At 38.6% G+C, this 17990-nt stretch overlaps 1 pseudogene; it reads left to right on the top strand.

The window, feature by feature from the left end:
* Positions 1 to 15660: 15660 nt before the first annotated feature.
* Positions 15661 to 17216, top strand: LOC140516283 (neuronal tyrosine-phosphorylated phosphoinositide-3-kinase adapter 2 pseudogene; annotated as a pseudogene).
* Positions 17217 to 17990: the final 774 nt, after the last annotated feature.

The following is a 17990-nucleotide window of genomic DNA, read 5'->3' as shown; positions in this document are numbered from 1 at the left end:
TCTCAACTCTTCTGTCACTCCATCCACACGTGTGAGTACTGATATGTCCTCTTTTTGTATGAATATGCATGAATACTCCTCCACAATACTTTACTGCTTGCATTTCAGTATTTAAATATCCTCTCTCTATATCAATCAATGTATACATGTTCCCACATATTATCTCAAGAGTCACAGGCAAGAACAATTATGTTTTCAGTATATGTTAATATAGTATATTGCTTCTTTTGACTCATATATCACTATTCATCGATTCTCTCTATATTGGTATATATAAGCACTCATATAGTCTTTCTACGTTGCTATATTAGTGCAACATTAATGAGTGGTCATCCCCTGAATATTCCTTTATCTATAGTAATCCCTTGTTCTCTCTGTATTCCTATATGTGAGTACTGATATCTTCTGTGTTCATAGACCGGCATCTTCACATATTCTCTCACAGAGGAGAAAGCACTGGAATGGTTTTAATGAGAATATAGGAGAACTCTTAGAGGGGAAGAGAGAGAGAAAGAATGTTAGATGTGTGTGTGAGTGTGTGTGTGTGTGTGTGTGTGTGTGATACTAGGGAGAAGATGGGCCTTCATACAGATGGATAGAGAGTGAACATGTGAGGACTCATACAGATATGAATAGAGAGAGTGGTTGCTAAAATTTAAGAGGAGATAGAATGCATGTCATATTAACAAAATTTTAGATAGAGTTCATGAACCTTCATAAATGGGAATGACGAGCAAAAACATGAGTGTATGTATATGTATGTATATATATACATATACGCACACTTGTATACGCACGCACACACACATATACATATATATATACACATATATCATCTTCATGTGGGTGAGTTTTCATATTTTCATATTGTCTACATAAGTATTGACTTTTATTCTATAGGAGACTCTAAAGCCATATATATGATTACTCATAAAGTAATAAAGAGAATATATACAAATAAATATATGAGTTCTTTCTATGTTTGCTATTATCGAGTCATTCAGTTCTCATAAAGTGGAATAAACAGAGAATGAAAGGTTCCTCCCTTACCCTCCTGGAAAAGAACACATAAACCCGGTCGACAGCCCTGTATGGTTGGCCCAGAAATGAGTCATTCTGGCTTCTGTCAAGACTTCCTGACTTGCCCATCTCAGACGGACATCCTTAATTCCTTTTTTAAAAAATCCTTTTTAATTATTTTTTTAAAATTTATTTATTTAACTTTTAACATTCATTTTCACAAAATTTTGGGTTCCAAATTTTCTCCCCATTTCTCCCCTCCCCCACCCCAAAACTTCGAGCATTCTAATTGCCCCTATCACCGATCTGCCCTCTCTTCTAACATCCCTCCCTTTCCTTGTCCCCATCTTCTCTTTTGTCCTGTAGGGCCAGATAACTTTCTGTACCCCATTACCTGTATTTCTTATTTCCTAGTAGCTACAACAGTACTCGACAGTTGTTGCTAAAACTTTGACTTCCAACTTCTCTTCATCTCTCTCTCCCCATCCATTCCCTTTGGGAAGCAAGCAATTCAATATAGGTCATATCTGTGTAGTTTTGCTAATGACTTCCATAATACTCGTGTTGTGTAAGACTAACTATATTTCCCTCCATCCTATCTTGCCCCCCATTGCTTCTGTTCTCTTTTGCATCCTGTCTCTACCCAAGAATGTTGACTTCAAACTGCTCCCTCCTCCCACTGCCCTCCCTTCCATCATCCCCCCACCCTGCTTATCCCCTTCTCCCCCACTTTCCTGTATTGTAAGATAGATTTTCATACCAAAATGAGTGTGCATTTTATTCCTTCCTTTAGTCGAGTGTGATGAGAGTAAGCTTCGTGTTTTTCTCTCACCTCCCCTCTATTTCCCTCCACTAAAGTCTTTTGCTTGCCTCTTTTATGAGTGATAATTTGCCCCATTACATTTCTCCCTTTCTCCTTCCAATATATTTCTCTCTCACCACTTAATTTCATTTTTTTAAAGATATGATCCCATCCTATTCAATTCACTCTGTGCTCTGTGTATGTGTGTGTGTGTTTGTGTAATCCCACCAAGTACCCAGATACTGAAAAGTTTCAAGAATTACAAGTATTGTCTTTCCATGTAGAAATGTAAACAGTTCAACTTTAGTAACTTATGACTTCTCTTTGCTGTTTACCTTTTCATGCTTCTCTTCATTCTTGTGTTTGAAAGTCAAATTTTCTTTTCAGGTCTGGTCTTTTCATCAAGAATGCTTGAAAGTCCTCTATTGCATTGAAAGACCAATTTTTCCCCCGAAGTATTATACTCACTTTTGCTGGGTAGGTGATTCTTGGTTTTAGTCCTAGTTCCTTTGATTTCTGGAATATTGTATTCCACGCCCTTCGATCCCTTAATGTAGAAGCTGCTAGATCTTGTGTTATCCTGATTGTATTTCCACAATACTTGAATTGTTTCTTTCTAGCTGTTTGCAATATTTTCTCCTTGACCAGGGAACTCTGGAATTTGGCCACACTGCTACTAAGAGTTTCTCTTTTTGGATCTCTTTCAGGCGGTGATCAATGGATTCCTTGAATACTTATTTTGCCCTCTGGTTCTAGCATCTCAGGGCAGTTTTCCTTGATAATTTCATGAAAGATCATGTCTAGGCTCTTTTTTTGATCAAGGCTTCAGGTAAGCCCATAATTTTTAAATTGTCTCTCCTGGATCTATTTTCCAGGTCAGTTGTTTTTCCAATGAGATACTTCACATTATCTTCCATTTTTTCATTCTTTTGGTTTTGTTTTGTGATTTCTTGGTTTCTCATAAAGTCATTAGCCTCCATCTGTTCCATTCTAATTTTGAAAGAACTATTTTCTTCAGTGAGCTTTTGGACCTCCTTTTCCATTTGGCTAATTCTGCTTTTGAAAGCATTCTTCTCCTCATTGGCTTTTTGAACCTCTTTTTCCAATTGACTTAGCCTAGTTTTCAAGGTGTTATTTTCTTCAGCATTTTTTTGGGTCTCCTTTAGCAAGGTGTTGACCTGCTTTTCATGCTTTTCTTGCATCTCTCTCATTTCTCTTCCCAGTTTTTCCTCCACCTCTCTTACCTGATTTTCAAAATCCTTTTTGAGCTCTTCCATGGCCTGAGCCCATTGAATATTTATTTTGGATGTTTGGGATGCAGAAGCCTTGACTTTGATGTCTTTCCCTGATGGTAAGCATTGTTCTTCCTCATCTGAAAGGATGGGAGGAGATATCTGTTCACCAAAAAAGTAACCTTCTATGATCTTATTTTTTTTCCCTTTTGTGGGCATTTTCCCAACCAGTTACTTGACTTTTGGGTCCTTTGTCAATAGTTGGGTATGCTCTGGGAATCTGTGAGATCTCAGTTCCTCCAGGGTGGAACAAAGAAGCATGTACTGGTCTGGACTCAGAGAGGGATTTTTATGCCCAGAATTTTAGCAGTTACCTCTCCACAGTCAACTGGCCTTCAGTTCCCAAGTCAGCACTGGGGGCTGATTTTCAGATAAGCTGGATGGGCAGGGCCATCATTCAGTGTCAGACAAAGAACAGCTCTCCCAGGGCCTCCACCTAGGGCTGAGGTAAGACTCAGCTCTTCAATGCCCCCAGGGGTTTTTACGCTCCAACAATGGAGCTTCCATAGGGGCTGCTGTGCAGGCTCTGTGGCTGCTGCCTGCTGCCAGAGCTATGGGAAGGCCCTTCTCCCTGAGTGGCTAGCTGAAAAAACCCCATCAGTGACCTTTGGTGCCTGTGGGCCAAGGGGTCTGAGGACCCACTACTGCGACTGGAGATTGTGCTCCCAAGGTGTCCTCCTCCCAGAGTTTCATTGCGGTGTGCTGCGAGGCCAAGTCTGGACTGACCTGCATCCTTGGCTTCACGTCTGGCGCAACCGACATTTCCATGGGCCTTTCAGGTCACCGTGGGCTGAAAATCTCCTCCGCTCTCTTGTTCTCCACTTCTGCTGCTCCAAAATTTGTTGAGAGTCCCTCTCTGCGGGTATTTTATGGGCTGTGGGGAGGACCCTGCCTAACTGTGTCTTTCTAGTCGGCCATCTTGGCTCCACCCCCCATTAATTTTTAAAATATTTCCTGGGGAAATATTCTCTGGGCTCTTCAAGGTCAATGGGGGAGTGAGATAGCAATTACTGATCACTCCACCATCTTGGCTCCTGAGAGTTCTGAAAACAGTTCTTAAGGGAAGTTTTATGTCTCTGAATGCAGAGATGAAAGCACGATGTCTGGGTTGTCAAATTCTGGGGGCTCCTTAGCAGCTTACCAGGGTCCTCATCTGGCACTAAAACCTTCTTACCAAAAACTAAGCCCCATATATGAACTGATGCTGAGTGAAAGGAAGAGAAGCAGGAGAACTTTGTACACAGCAACAACCACAGTGTTCGAGGAATTTTTCTGGTAGACTTTGTACTTCATTGTAATGAAATGACTTAAAAAATTCCCAATGGAGCCTTGAGGCAAAATGCCTCCTACATCCAGATAAAGCACTATGGAATTGAATAGCAGAATGAAGCACACCACTTTCTTTTGTATAATGTTTTGTTTTAAGGTTTCTCTCATTCATTTTATTTCTCCTATGCAGTGTGACTTAGGTGAAAATGTATTTAATAGGAATGAATGACTTGAAACTATATAAGATTGTGTGCTGTCTCAGGGAGGGAATGAGGAGGAAGGTGGGAATGAAGGGGAGGGATTAGAAAAAATTCTTAGATGTATGGAAGTGATCGTAGGATACTGAAAACAAATAAATTAATTTTAAAAAAAGAAAGAGCCCCTCCATAAAAGTTATGTTTCAGATAAGTGTAAAAAATAGCATGATGTTCAAATGAATCAGATTGATTCTGTATTATTTTTAATTGATCCTTTCAATAGTTAATTAATTTTGTCGTCCTACTACTTAAGCCATGCTTCTTTGTCTCTGAACTTAGTTCAGAAATTCAGCAGTTCTACAATGAATTGAATCCAGTTCTCTTCCTAAAAAAAAGATCTGCCTTCATTGTATTGCGCAAAAAAATTTTATTTGTTTTTAGTTTTCAGCATTCGCTTCCACAAGCCTTTGAGTTCCAAAATTTCTCCCCATCTCTCCCCTCCCCCACCCCAATACAGCATGCATTCTGATTTCCCCTTCCCCCAAACTGCCCTCCATTCTATCACACACACACACACACACACACACACACACACACACACACACACCCTTCCCTTAACCCCTTCCCCTCTATTTTCTAGTAAGGCAAGATAGATTTCTATACCATTGCAAGTGTCTTGCCTCTAAGTCTTATTTCCCAGTTACATGTAAAAACTTTTTTTAACATTCGTTTTTAAAACTATGAGTTCCAAATTCTCTCCTCCTCCCTCCCCACCCACCACCACTGAGAAGGCAAGCAATTAAGTATAGGTTATATATGAGTCGAGACCCAAAACACTTCCATACCACTCATGTTGTGAAAGACTAACTGCATTTCCCTACATACTATCCTGTCCTCCACTTATTCTATTCTCTCTCTAGACCCTGTTCCTCCCCAAAAGTCTTTACTTCTGATTGCTCCCTCCTGCCATTTAGCATGATTCCATCATCTGAAAACTTATTATATCTTTAGATCATTTATCAGTTGGGGAATGGCTCTAATTTTTGTAAATTTGACTCAGGTCTCTATATGTTTGAGAAATCAGTCCCTTATCACAGACACTTGATTCAAAATTATTTTCCATACAGTTACTATTGGTAGCTGCATTTCCCTCCATCCCATTCCCTCACCCTGTTTATTCTAATTTTCTCTCTCCTTTCACATGCTCCCTCCTCAAAAGGGTTTTGGTTCTGACCAACCCCTCCTTGAATCTGCTCTCCCTTCTGTCATTCCCCCCTTCTCTTATCTCCTTCTCCTCCCACTTTCCTGTAGGGAAAGGTAGATTTCTATACCCAACTGAATGTGTATTTATTCCCTCTCTGAGCCAATTCTCCTGAGAGTAAGGTTCTCTCACTCTCTCTCGCCTCCCCTTTCCCTACTCCAGTATAAAATCTTTATCTTTACCTTGCATCTGAGATATTTTACGCCATTGTACCTCTCCCTTTATGTTTCTCCCAATACATTCTTCTCTCACCCCTTAATTTTTTATATATCATCCCTTCATTTTCAATTCACTCCTGTGTCCTCTGTCTATAGATACTTCTACCTACTTTAATATTAAGAAAGGTCTTATAAATTACAAATAACATCTCCGATGTAGGAATGTAAACAATTTATCCATGTTAAGCCTCTTCCATTTTTTAAAATTTTATTCTGTAATTTATTTATTTTAAGTTTTCAACATTCATTTCCACAAAATTTTGAGTTCCAAATTTTCTCCCCATCTCTCCCTTCCCTCCACCCCAAAACACCTTGCATTCTGATTACCCCTTCCACCAACATACTGTCCCTTCTAACACTCCTCCCTTCCCTTATCCCCATCTTCTCTCTTGTTCTGTAGGTCAAGATACATTTCTACACCCATTACTTGTATTTCTTATTTCACGGTTGTATGCAAAAACAATTCTCAACATTTGTTCCTAAAACCTGGAGTTTCAACTTCTCTTCCTTTCTCCTTCCCCATCCATCCCCACTGAGAAGACAAGCAATTCAATATAAGCTATATATGTGTAGTTTTCAAATGACTTCCATAATAGTCATGTTGTGTAAGACTAACTACCTTTCCCTCCTTCCTATCCTGCCCTGCATTTCTTCTATTCTCTCTTTTGACCTTGTCCCTCCCCAAGAGGGTTTACTTCTAATTGCTCCCTCCTCCCATTTGCCCTCCCTTCCTTCATCCCCACACCTTGCTTATCCCCTTCTAACCTACTTTCCTGTAGTGTAAGATAGGTTTTCGTACCAAATTGAGTGTGCATGTTATTCCTTTCCTGCGCCAAATGTGAAGAGAGCAAGTTTCACTTTTTCCCTCTCACCTCCTCCCTTTTCCCCTCCATTGAAAAAGCTTTTTCTTGCCTCTTTTATGAGAGATGATTTGCCCCATACCATTCTTCCCTTTCTCCTCCCAATATATTCCTCTCCCACCCCTTAATTTTATTTTTTTTAGATATGATCCTTTTCTATTCACCTCACCCTATGCTTTCTGCCTCTTTGTCTCTGTTGCTGTCTCTCTCTGTCGGTGTGTGTGTGTGTGTCTAATCCCTCCAACTACCCAGATACTGAGAAAAGTTTCAAAATTTAAAAATATTATCTTTCTGTGTAGGAGTGTAAACAGTTCAACTTTAATAACTCTCTTGTGATTTCCCTTTCCTGTTTACCTTTTCATACTTCTCTTGATTCTTGTGTTTGAAAGTCAAATTTTCTTTTCAGCTTTGATCTTTTCATCAAGAGTGTGTGAAAGTCCTCTATTTCATTGAATAGCCATTTTTTTCCTCTGAAGCATTATACTCAGTCTTGCTGGGTAGGTCATTCGTAGTTTTAATCCTAGTTCCTTTAACTTCTAGAATATCATATTTCACGTCCCTTTGATCAATTAATGTAGAAGATGCTAGATCTTGTGTTATCCTGATTGTATTTCTACAGTACTCGAGTTGTTTCTTTCTAGCCGCTTGCAATATTTTCTCCTTGACCTGGGAACTTTGGGATTTGCTACAATATTCCTAGTACTTTTTCTTTGCAGATCTCTTTCAGGAGTTGATTGGAGGATTTTTTCAATATTTATTTTGCCTTCCTGGTGGTGCATGGCCAAGGGTGGGCTAAGCTCCTCTCCACGTCCAATGAGACAGAATTTTGCATTGGCCTTCCAGGTCACCCTGGGCTGGAAATCTCCTCCACTCCATTGTTCTGTGGCTTCTGCTGCTCTAGAATTTGCTGAGAGTCATTCTTTTATTTTTTATTTTATTTTTATTTTATTTGTTTTCAATGTTTTACATTCACTTTCATATATCTTAGATTTTTTCCTCTCCTTCATCCTTCTTCCCCCCTACCTTCCCACTCCATCCCTGAGACAGCATATGATTTTATGTAGGTTCTACACATACATCCCTATAAAATACATTTTCACCTTAGTCGTGTTTCATAGAGGAATTAAAATGAATGGGAGAAATCATAAAACAAAGCAAAGCATAATACAAAAAGAAAATGAAAATATTCTGTGATAGAATCCACAGTTCTTTCGATGGATGTGGAAGGCATTTTGCCTTAAGAGACCATTGGGAATTTTTTAAGTCCTTGCACTGCAATGAAGTTCTAGGTCTACCAGAAAAAATCTCACACACTGTGGTTGTTGCTGTGTATAAAGTTCTCCTGGTCCTGCTCCTATTGTTCAGCATCAGTTTATTTAAGTCTTTCCAGGCCTCTCTGAAGCCTTCCTGTTCATCATTTCTTATAGCACAATAGTATTCCATTACATTCATATACCACAATTTATTCAGCCATTCTCCAGTTGATGGGCATCCCCTTGATTTCCAGTTTTTGGCCACCAAAAAGAGTGCTGCTATAAATATTTTTGTACATGTGGGATCCTTTCCCATTTTTAAGCTCTCTTGTGGATACAGTCCTACAAGTGGTATTGCTGGGTCAAAGGATATGCACGATTTTGTAGCCCTTTGGGCATAATTCCAAATTGCTCTTCAGAATGGTTGGATCAGTTCACAGCTCCACCAACAACGAATTAGTTTTCTAACTCTCCCACATCTTCTCCAACATTTATCATCTTCCTGTTTTGTCATGTTAGCCAATCTGATGTGTGTGATGTGGTATCTCAGAGCTGTTTTGATTTGCATCTCTTTAATCAATAGTGATTTCTAGCATTTTTTCATATGACTATAGATAGCTTTGATTTCTTCCTTTGAAAACTTCCTGTTCATATCGTTTGACCATTTATCAATTGAGAAATGACTTGTATGCTTGTGCATTTGACTCAGTTCTCTATATATTTTAGAATTGAGGCCTTTATCACAGACGCTAGCTGCAAAAATTCTTTCCCAGTTTTCTGTTTCCCTCCTAATGTTGGTTGCATGGGTTTTGTTTGTGCAAAAACTTTTCAATTTAATGTAATCACAATTATCCATTTTGTACTCCATGATGTTTTCTATCTCTTGTTTAGTCAAACATTCTTCCTTTCTCCATAAATCTGATAAATATACTATTTCTTGCTTCACTAATTTGTTTATAGTATCAGTCTTTATACCTAGATCATGTACCCATTTGCACTTTATTCTTGTGTACAGTGTCAGGCATTGGTCTATGCCTAGTTTCCTCCATACTCTTGTCCAGTTTTCCCAGCAATTTTTGTTGAACAGTAAATTCTTATCCCAGAAGCTGGGGTCCATGGGTTTATCAAACAGTAGATTACTATATTCATTGACTACTGTGACTTGAGTACGTACCCAATTCCACTGGTCTCCCCTTCTGTTTCTTAGCCAATACCAAGTGGTTTTGACAATTGCTGCTTTATAATACAATTTGAGATCTGGTAGAGCTAGGCTGCCTTCCCTAGCATTTCTTTTCATTAGTTCCCTTGTTATTCTGGACCGTTTGTTCTTCCAGATGAATTTTGATATTATTTTTTCTAGCTCTACAAAATAATTATCTGATAGGTTGATTAGTATGGCACTGAATAAATAAATTAATTTGGGTAGAGTTTTAATTTTTATTATATTGACTCACCCACCCATGAGCAAGTGATGTTTTTCCACTTACTGAGATCTGACTTTATTTGTGTGAAAAGTGTTTTGCAATTGTGTTGATATAGTACCTGGGTTTGTTTTTGCAGGTAGACTCCCAAATATTTGATGGTGTCTACTGTAGCTTTAACTGGGATTTCTCTTTCTATCTGTTGTGGCTGGGCTTTGTTAGTAATATACAGAAATGTGGAAGATTTTTGTAAACTGCAACATTGCCAAAACTATTTATTATTTCAAGTAGTTTTTTACTTGATTATCTGGGATTCTCTAAGTATATCATCATATCATCTGCAAAGAGTGATAACTTAGTTTCTTCTTTGCCTATTCTAATTCCTTCAGTTTCTTTCTCTTCTCTTATTGCTACAGCCAACATTTCTAGTACCACATTGAATAATAGTGGTGATAATGGATATCTTTGTTTCACCCCTGATCTTGTTGGAAATGTATCTAGCTTAACTGCATTGCATATAATCCTTGCTTAAAGTTTTAGGTAGATACTGCTTATTATTTTCTGGAGAGTTCCATTTATTCCTGTGTTTCTCAGTATTTTCGATAGGAATGGGTGTTGTATTTTGTCAAAAACGTTTTCTGCATCTATTGAGATAATCATGTCGTTTCAGTTAGTTTTGTTGTTGAATGTTAATAATTTTCCTAATATTGAACCATCACTGCATTCCTGGTATAAATCCTACCTGACCATAATGTATTATTCTCTTGATTCGTTGCTGCATTCTTTTTCCTAAAACTTTATTTAAAATTTTTGCACCTACATTCATTGGAGAAATTGGTCTAGAACTTTTTTTCTCTGTTTTGGCCCTTCCTGTTTTAGGTATCAAAACCATATTTGTATCATAAAAAGAATTTGGGAGTATTCCTTCTTCCCCAATTTTTCCAAATATTCTATATAGTATTGGAAATAATTATCCTTTAAATGTTTGATAGAATTCACTTGTGAATCCATGTGGCCCTGGAGATTTTTTCTTGGAGAGTTCATTGATGGCTTGTTCAATTTCTTTTTCTGAGATGGGGCTATTTAAGCATTCAACTTCCTCTTCTGTTAGTCTGACCAATTTGTATCTTTTAAAATAATCATCCATCTCATTTACTTTGTAGAATTTATGGGCGTATAGTTAGGCAAAGTAATTTCTCATTATTCTTTTAGTTTCCTCCTCATTGGAGGTGAGTTCACCCTTTTCATTTTTGATATTGGTAGTTTAGTTTTCTTCTTTCTTTTTTTTTTAGTCAAATTAACCAAAAGTTTATAGATTTCATTGGTTTTTTTCATAAAATCAAATCCTAGTTTTATTTATAAGTTCAAAAGTTTTCTTAATTTCAACTTCATTAATCTCTCCTTTGGTTTTCAGTATTTCTAATCTGGTATTTACTTGGGGATTTTCAATTTGTTCTTTTTCGAGTTTTTTCAGCTGCATGCCCAATTTTTTGATCTCCCCTTTTTCTATTTTATTCATGTAGGCATTCAAAGATATAAAACTTCCTATAACAACTGCTTTTGCAGTATCCCATAAAATTTGGTAAGTTGCCTCATTATTGTCCTTCTCTTCAACGAAGCTGTTGATTGTTTCTATGATTTGATGTTTAATCCACTCATTTCTTAGGATTAGGTTGTTCAGTTTCCAATTAGTTTTTGGTTTATGTTTCCATGGTCTTTGATTACATATAAGTTTTATTGCATTATGATCTGAGAAGGGTACATTGACTATCTCTGCCTTTCTGCACTGAATTGTGAGGATTTCATGGCTTAGTACATGGCCAATTTTTGTATATGTGCCATATAACACTGAGAAAAAAGTGTATTCCTATCTATACCCATTCAATTTTCTCCAGATATATATCATATCTACCTTATTCAGAGTTCTATTCACCTCCTTAACTTCTTTCTTGTTTACTTTGAGGTTATATTTATCAAACTCAGAGAGAGGAAGGTTGAGATCCCCTACTATTATAGTTTTGCTGTCTATTTCTTCCTGTAACTCCCTTGACCTCTCTAAGTATTTGGATGCTGTACCACTTGGAGCATGTATGCTTAGTTATGAAATTGCTTCACTGTCTATAGTGCCTTCTAGCAGGATATGGTTTCCTTCTTTATCTCTTTTGATTAGATCTATTCCTGCTTTTGTTTTTCTGAGATTAGGATTGCCACCCCTGCTTTTATTACATCAGCTGAAACACTACATGGTATGCTCCAATCTTTTATCTTCACTCTATGTGTATCTCCCCTTTTCAAATGTGTTTCTTGTAAATAATGCATTGTTGGATTATCGTTTTTAATCCATTCTGCTATCTGCCTCTGTTTTATGGGAGAGTTCATCCCATTCACATTCACAGTTATGATTACTATCTGTGTCTTTCCCTCCATCCTGTTTCCCCATGTTTATGCTTTTAGTTCTCCCTTCTCCTCCCCAATAATTTTGATTTTTGACCATCTCAGTCTTCCCTCCCTTCTTTCAGTCCTCCTGCCTTTTAATCCCCTTTTCCCTTACTACTTCTTCCCTCCCTTTTAGCCTCCCCTCCCTTTTCTTTCCCCCTTCCCCTCCTATTGCCTATAGAGCTAGTTGTATTTCTATACTTAACTGAATCTCATCAGATGAGAGTACCTCAAACAACACTCATCTCCCTCCCCTCTTTCCCTCTTCATTAACATATTTTTATTCCTCTTCCTGTGATGCAATTTATTTTTTTTCTGCCTCCTCCATTTCAAATCTCCACTTACAATCCCTTTGACACCCTTAAATCACATTTATTATCATCACATCATATAATTTATATCCACTCCCTCTATCGATGTATATCAATTTTACATTTCATAATAAGTATACAATTCTCAAGATTAACAAGTATCATATTCCCTTACAGGGATGTAAGAAGTTTGCCCATATTGCGTAACAGGTTTTTTTTTCCTCTTCAAATTTTTGTGCTTCTCTTGAGACCTGCATTTGAAGTTCAAGTTTTTTGTTCAGTTCTGACCTTTTCATCAGGAAGGTCTGGAAATCTCTTATTTCACTGAATGTCCATCTCCTTGCCTGAAATTTTATGCTCAACTTTGCTGGGTAATTAATCCTTGGTTGTAGTCCCACCTGTTTGCCCTATGGAATACCATATTCCAATTGCTTTGGTCTTTTAATGTAGAAGCTGCAAGGTCCTGTGTGATCCTGACTGTAGCTCTTTGATACTTGAATTGTTTCTTTCTGGCTGCCTGCAATATTTTCTCATTCACTTGATAGTTCTGGAATTTGGCAACAATATTCCTTAGTGTTTTTAGTTTGGGGTCCCTTTCAGGTGAACGTTGGATTCTTTCAATGGCTATTTTTTGCTCTGGATCTAGGACTTCCGGGCAATTTTCCTTGATGATTTCTTGGATGACATTGTACAGGCTCCTTTTTTCATCATCGCTTTCTAGTAGATCAATACTGCTTAGATTTTCTCTCCAGAATCTGTTTTCCAGGTCAGTTGTTTTTCCAATTAGATACTTTACATTTTCTTCTGTCTTTTCATTCTTAGGTTCTGTTTGACTGGTTCTTGATGCCTCATAGATTCATTAGCTTCTACTTGCTCGATTCTGTTTTTTAATCAAATTGTTTTCTTCAGTTAACTTTTGCGTCTCCTTTTTCATCTGTTCAGTTGTTCCTTTTAAGGAGTTGTTTTCACCAGATAAGTTTTGTACTTCCTTTTCCATTTGTCCAATTTTCCTTTTTAAGGAGCTGTTCTCTTCAGTGAATTCTTTTTTCGTATTTTTAATGTCATTGGTTAGTTTTTCTTCTATTTCTCTAATTTAGGTTTTAAAATTCTTCCAGAGCTCTTCCAAGAAGGCTCTTTGTGCTTCAGACCAGTTCATATTCCCTTCTGAAGTTTCAGATGGGAGTACAGTGTCAATGCTGACCTCTTTGCTTTTTATGTTTTGGTCCTTGTCCCCATAGAAAGATTCTGTGCTCTTTTCTTTTCTGCTTTGCTTTTTACTTCTGATAATAACCGTTTTCCTGGCTTTTAGGGTAGATCTCTGCTTCTGTGGCACAAGGAGCTCTGTCTCACAGTTCTTGTGCCCAAAACTTGAGGCTTTGTGTGTTGTGCCCTCTGGTTCTTTCAGCTAGAAATTAAATGCTGCAGCTTACCTGGTGCTGAACTGGCTGGTGTTTGAAAGCAAAGGCTGGTTAGGTCTTTTAAGGTTTCCCCGCAATTACCCTGAAACTAGCTGCTTTTAGTGTGGGGGAGGGGTGGTCTGGACTGTAGCGGCTCCTCTGCTGAGATAGAACACAGGCAAACTCAGTTTTCTGCGCTAGTGTCTTCCCAGTTCTACTGGGTTGCTGAAGCACACCTGCAGTCCTGGTGTTGGCAGTTGCTGGCTTCACTCCTCTGGGGTTGAGGATCTTCACCCGGTTTGTTGAGGTGGGACTGTCTGGGCCAGTTCTGATCCTGCACTGGTCACCTTTGGCCACAGCAAGAGGAACACTCCTTAGTGATCTTTCTAGCCTCTTGTGCTGAGAGCCTGTTTACCCCTTCTGCTGCTCCCACTGTTCCAGGGGTTTTTTTTACAGGGAAATAATCTCTGGGCTAGTCAAGGTCAACAAGGGGAGAGACATAGCAGTGACCAATAACTCCACCATCTTGGCTCCCGGAAACGGAAATCCGAGAGTCATTGGTATTTTATGGGCTGTAGGGGAAGAGCTAGAGTATGTGCGTTTTTCTACTCTGCTGTCTTGGCTCCACCCCTCTAGTAAGCCTCGTGATTTCCCCTTCCTGTTTACCTTTGTTATGCTTTTCTTGAGTCTTGTATTTGAAAATTCAGTTTTCTCTTCAGTTTTTGTCTTTATATCTAGAATGTCTGAAAATCCTCCTCCTCATTGAATGTTCATTTTTCCCCTGAAGAATTATACTCAGCTTTGCAGGGAAGGTGATTCTTTGTTGTAACCATAGCTCTTTTGCTGCTCCAGAATATATTCAAAGCACTCTGATTCTTTCATGTAGAGCTGCTGAATCTTGTATTTTTCTGACTGTGGCTTCACCATACTTGAATTGCTTTTTTCTGATGCCTTACGATATTTTCTCCTTGACCAGAGAACTCAGGAATTGGACAGTTTTCATTTGAGGATTTCATTAAGGAGGTGACTGGTAGATTCTTTCAATTTCTATTTTGCCCTCTGGTTCCAGAATGTCAGGGCATTTTTGCTTGAAGTTTTCTTGAAAGATATTGTGTAAGCTTTTTTTTTTTTTTTTTTGGTTGTTGATCATGGCTTTCAGGTAGTCCAATGCTTTTTAAATGGTCTTCCTGCATCTCTTTTCCAGGTCAGTTGTTTTTCCAATGCCATATTACACATTGTCTTCTATTTTTTTCATTCTCTTGGATTTGTTTTCTTGGGAAATACTTGTGGGAAGTAATGTTTTATAAAAATGTTTTGCATGAGTTTTAGAAGGCCTACTATATTTTTATTTGTAAGATGATTTATTGCTTAGTCCATAAAATGACTACAAATTCAGAACAAAACAGTAAGAGTTAAATCAATGTTTGAACTTACAATAGGTATAAAATTCTATAGCTGAAGTATCTCCTTCTTTTGGAATGATGATTATAATTAGAGAAGGATAAATAAACTTGTGAAACAAGGATGTGAATATGTTAAGTTGTGAAGTTAAAGTCAAGAATCTCTTTTATTTTTGTTAAAGGAATAGGATTACAGGACAATCAGTTATGTTAGTGAGCTGTCTTGTGTTATCATAAAGAGAAATCTGATTTTATTTATGTCCGTTATTTAATCTGAAGTGACAACATGTGCAGAAATGTATTCAAGCAATTTAAGACTCGCCTTAGAGATGTTCCCATTCTTTAAAGGGATTTTGAGAGCAGCGGTATTGTTGTGAACAATCTATTACCGTCACCAGTGTAAGATTATAGTCAATACTTATTATCTCGGATGTGTGATCCTTGAAAGCTGAACCCACCTGAAGCTCTGATTATGGGAACTTGTTATTTAAGACTTTTTCGGGATAGATTCTCAGGACCAGAAATGGAGAAAAAGGACCAATATCAAGAAAAGCTGAGCCAAGACTCAGCTGTCCTAGAACAACCAAGTGAAATAAAGAGGAGTAGCATAGGTGGAGAAGTTAGGTGACAGCACGAAGGAAGTTATGTGGGCAAACATTTCCAAACGGGATTATGACCATGCCTGCCCCTCAGGACAGACTTCCTCATCCTTGTTCCAGTGGCCTTTCAGTGAGATCCCAGTCCCTTCACCCAGTGAGGGGCATGGATGATGACAGCAGCTGTGACTCTCAGAGACAGCCTCCACCAAAGCCAAAGCGGGACCCCAGGACAAAACTGAGCACATTGTCAGAGACCATCAATGATACAGCAACGGGGAAAAGTGTGAGACTCCATGAGAAAATGGAAGGGCTAGCCAAACCCAGGCACCACAATGATGAATGTTGCAAGAAGATGCCTCCTCCTAAGCCTAAGGGAAATCCAAATACCTATCTAAGCACATCTTTTGATGAGACCTATATTAAAAAGTATGGGCTTACAAAGACTTTGTTGACATGGGACACATCCTTATCACAGGTGAGCAGTCCTGCTCTAGATCCTGAGGAAGAGGAACCTGTGTACATTGAAATGGTGGGGGCTATTTTAAGAGACTTCAAAAAAAAGAGAAAGATGACCAAAGTGAGGCAGTTTACGAGGAAATGAAATATCCTGTTTTTGATGATGTCTGCCAAGAGTGAAAATGTGAATTAGACCATCACAGCTGCTCTTCTCAGTGTGCTACGGCTACAGTGCCTGACTTTGACTTTGCCAAGTCCTGAGTGCCATGTACTCCAAAGGGTTTGCTCTGTGATATCCCCCTCCCTTGCCTAACTTACTGTCTCATAGACCCTCAATATTGGAGTTCCCACCAACACCTGTCCAGTGTTCCCCCAATTCTGATGAGTCACCTCTAACTCCGCTTGAGGTCACAAAGCTTCCTGTATTGGAAAATGTGTCTTACATCAAACAGCAGATTGGAGCTTCTCCATCATCACTGCCATCTCATTTGGGTCATCCCAAATCAGAGAAAGACCAGAAAATAGCTCATGGACCATCTTCTTCCTCTTGTGTTCATTCTTCGTCACCTCCCCATCCTTCAATTTATATAAAACATCATCTCCACATGGATACTCTAAAAGTCACTCTGCTTCACCTTCTCCTGATAGTATGAGGAGGTCACTTACCCCATTAAGCCTCAAAAGACCACCATCCTATGTATCTTTACATTCAAGAAGCACCTCAATGAGCTCTCCATCAGTGCCACATACTACAGCCAGAAACACATTACAGGAAGGAGGGAAGATGGTAAATGCCTCTATCAGTACCTATGGGTCCTCTCAGAGTGGCTTCCACTCCAGAACTCCCACAAGTCCTTTAGAAGAGCTCACCAGACTCTTTACTTCAGGACAAATCTTGCTGAGGAAATCCTCCAGTGGAAGAAGATCAAAAGAACCTGCAGAGAATGTGGAAACTAAAACCCTGAGACATCTTAGATATACAACTGATAAATGTTGGAGTTGGATTGGAATCCCATTCCCTTAATTCCATGACCAGTGCCTTCTCTGCTCTGACAAACCATAGAAATTAAAGAATCTAGACTGTCAGAAGAGAAAGTGACTTTCATCTGACATGCTTCTATAATAGACTGTTTGCTAATAAATGTGTTGAATTACAAATGAATAAAAAAGACTTTATGGGACTGTAACTTACTATTGTTTTGATTTGATCTGTACCTAAGAAGATATAATTATATTGCATATGGGAATTTAAATATGTGAATTGCAAGTAAAACTTTATTGGATTATTTGGATTATTTGAACCTAGCCCTGCATGGCTGGGAAACTGGACCATCTCTTTGTGCCTTTAACCAGGGACTTATGTTATAATGTTTTCTCTCAATTTTCAACTCATATGTATTCTAAGAGTCCCCATAAGGTCCTTCCAACTACTCCCACAGCTGCCAACTTGTGGATGTGAACTCCTGGATCATCTGAAGCTAACCCTCTCTCAGTGAACATCTGAGTCCACAGAAGACTTTGTCCTCTAGTTTAGTAAGTCCCTGAAAAAGATGACATCTACTGCAGATGACTTCCCTAAGAATCCAGACCAAACCAGTGAGGAGAAGGACTACCTCCCTACTTGAGCCCTCTTTCCAGATCCTTACATTCCATACACCATTTGCCTGTATCCCTAGGCTTCCCTAGTTCTTGGTTCGTTTGTCTGGATGGCTTTCTTTGACTGTGCCCCCCATTCCCCTTACCTTGGGACCCCCTTCTCTTGCTATTTCTTGTATTGCAAAGAGTTGCAAAATCTCTC

This window comes from Notamacropus eugenii, chromosome X, assembly GCF_028372415.1.
Source record: "Notamacropus eugenii isolate mMacEug1 chromosome X, mMacEug1.pri_v2, whole genome shotgun sequence".
NCBI lineage: Eukaryota > Metazoa > Chordata > Mammalia > Diprotodontia > Macropodidae > Notamacropus > Notamacropus eugenii.
This window is presented reverse-complemented; position numbering and strand designations above follow the sequence as displayed.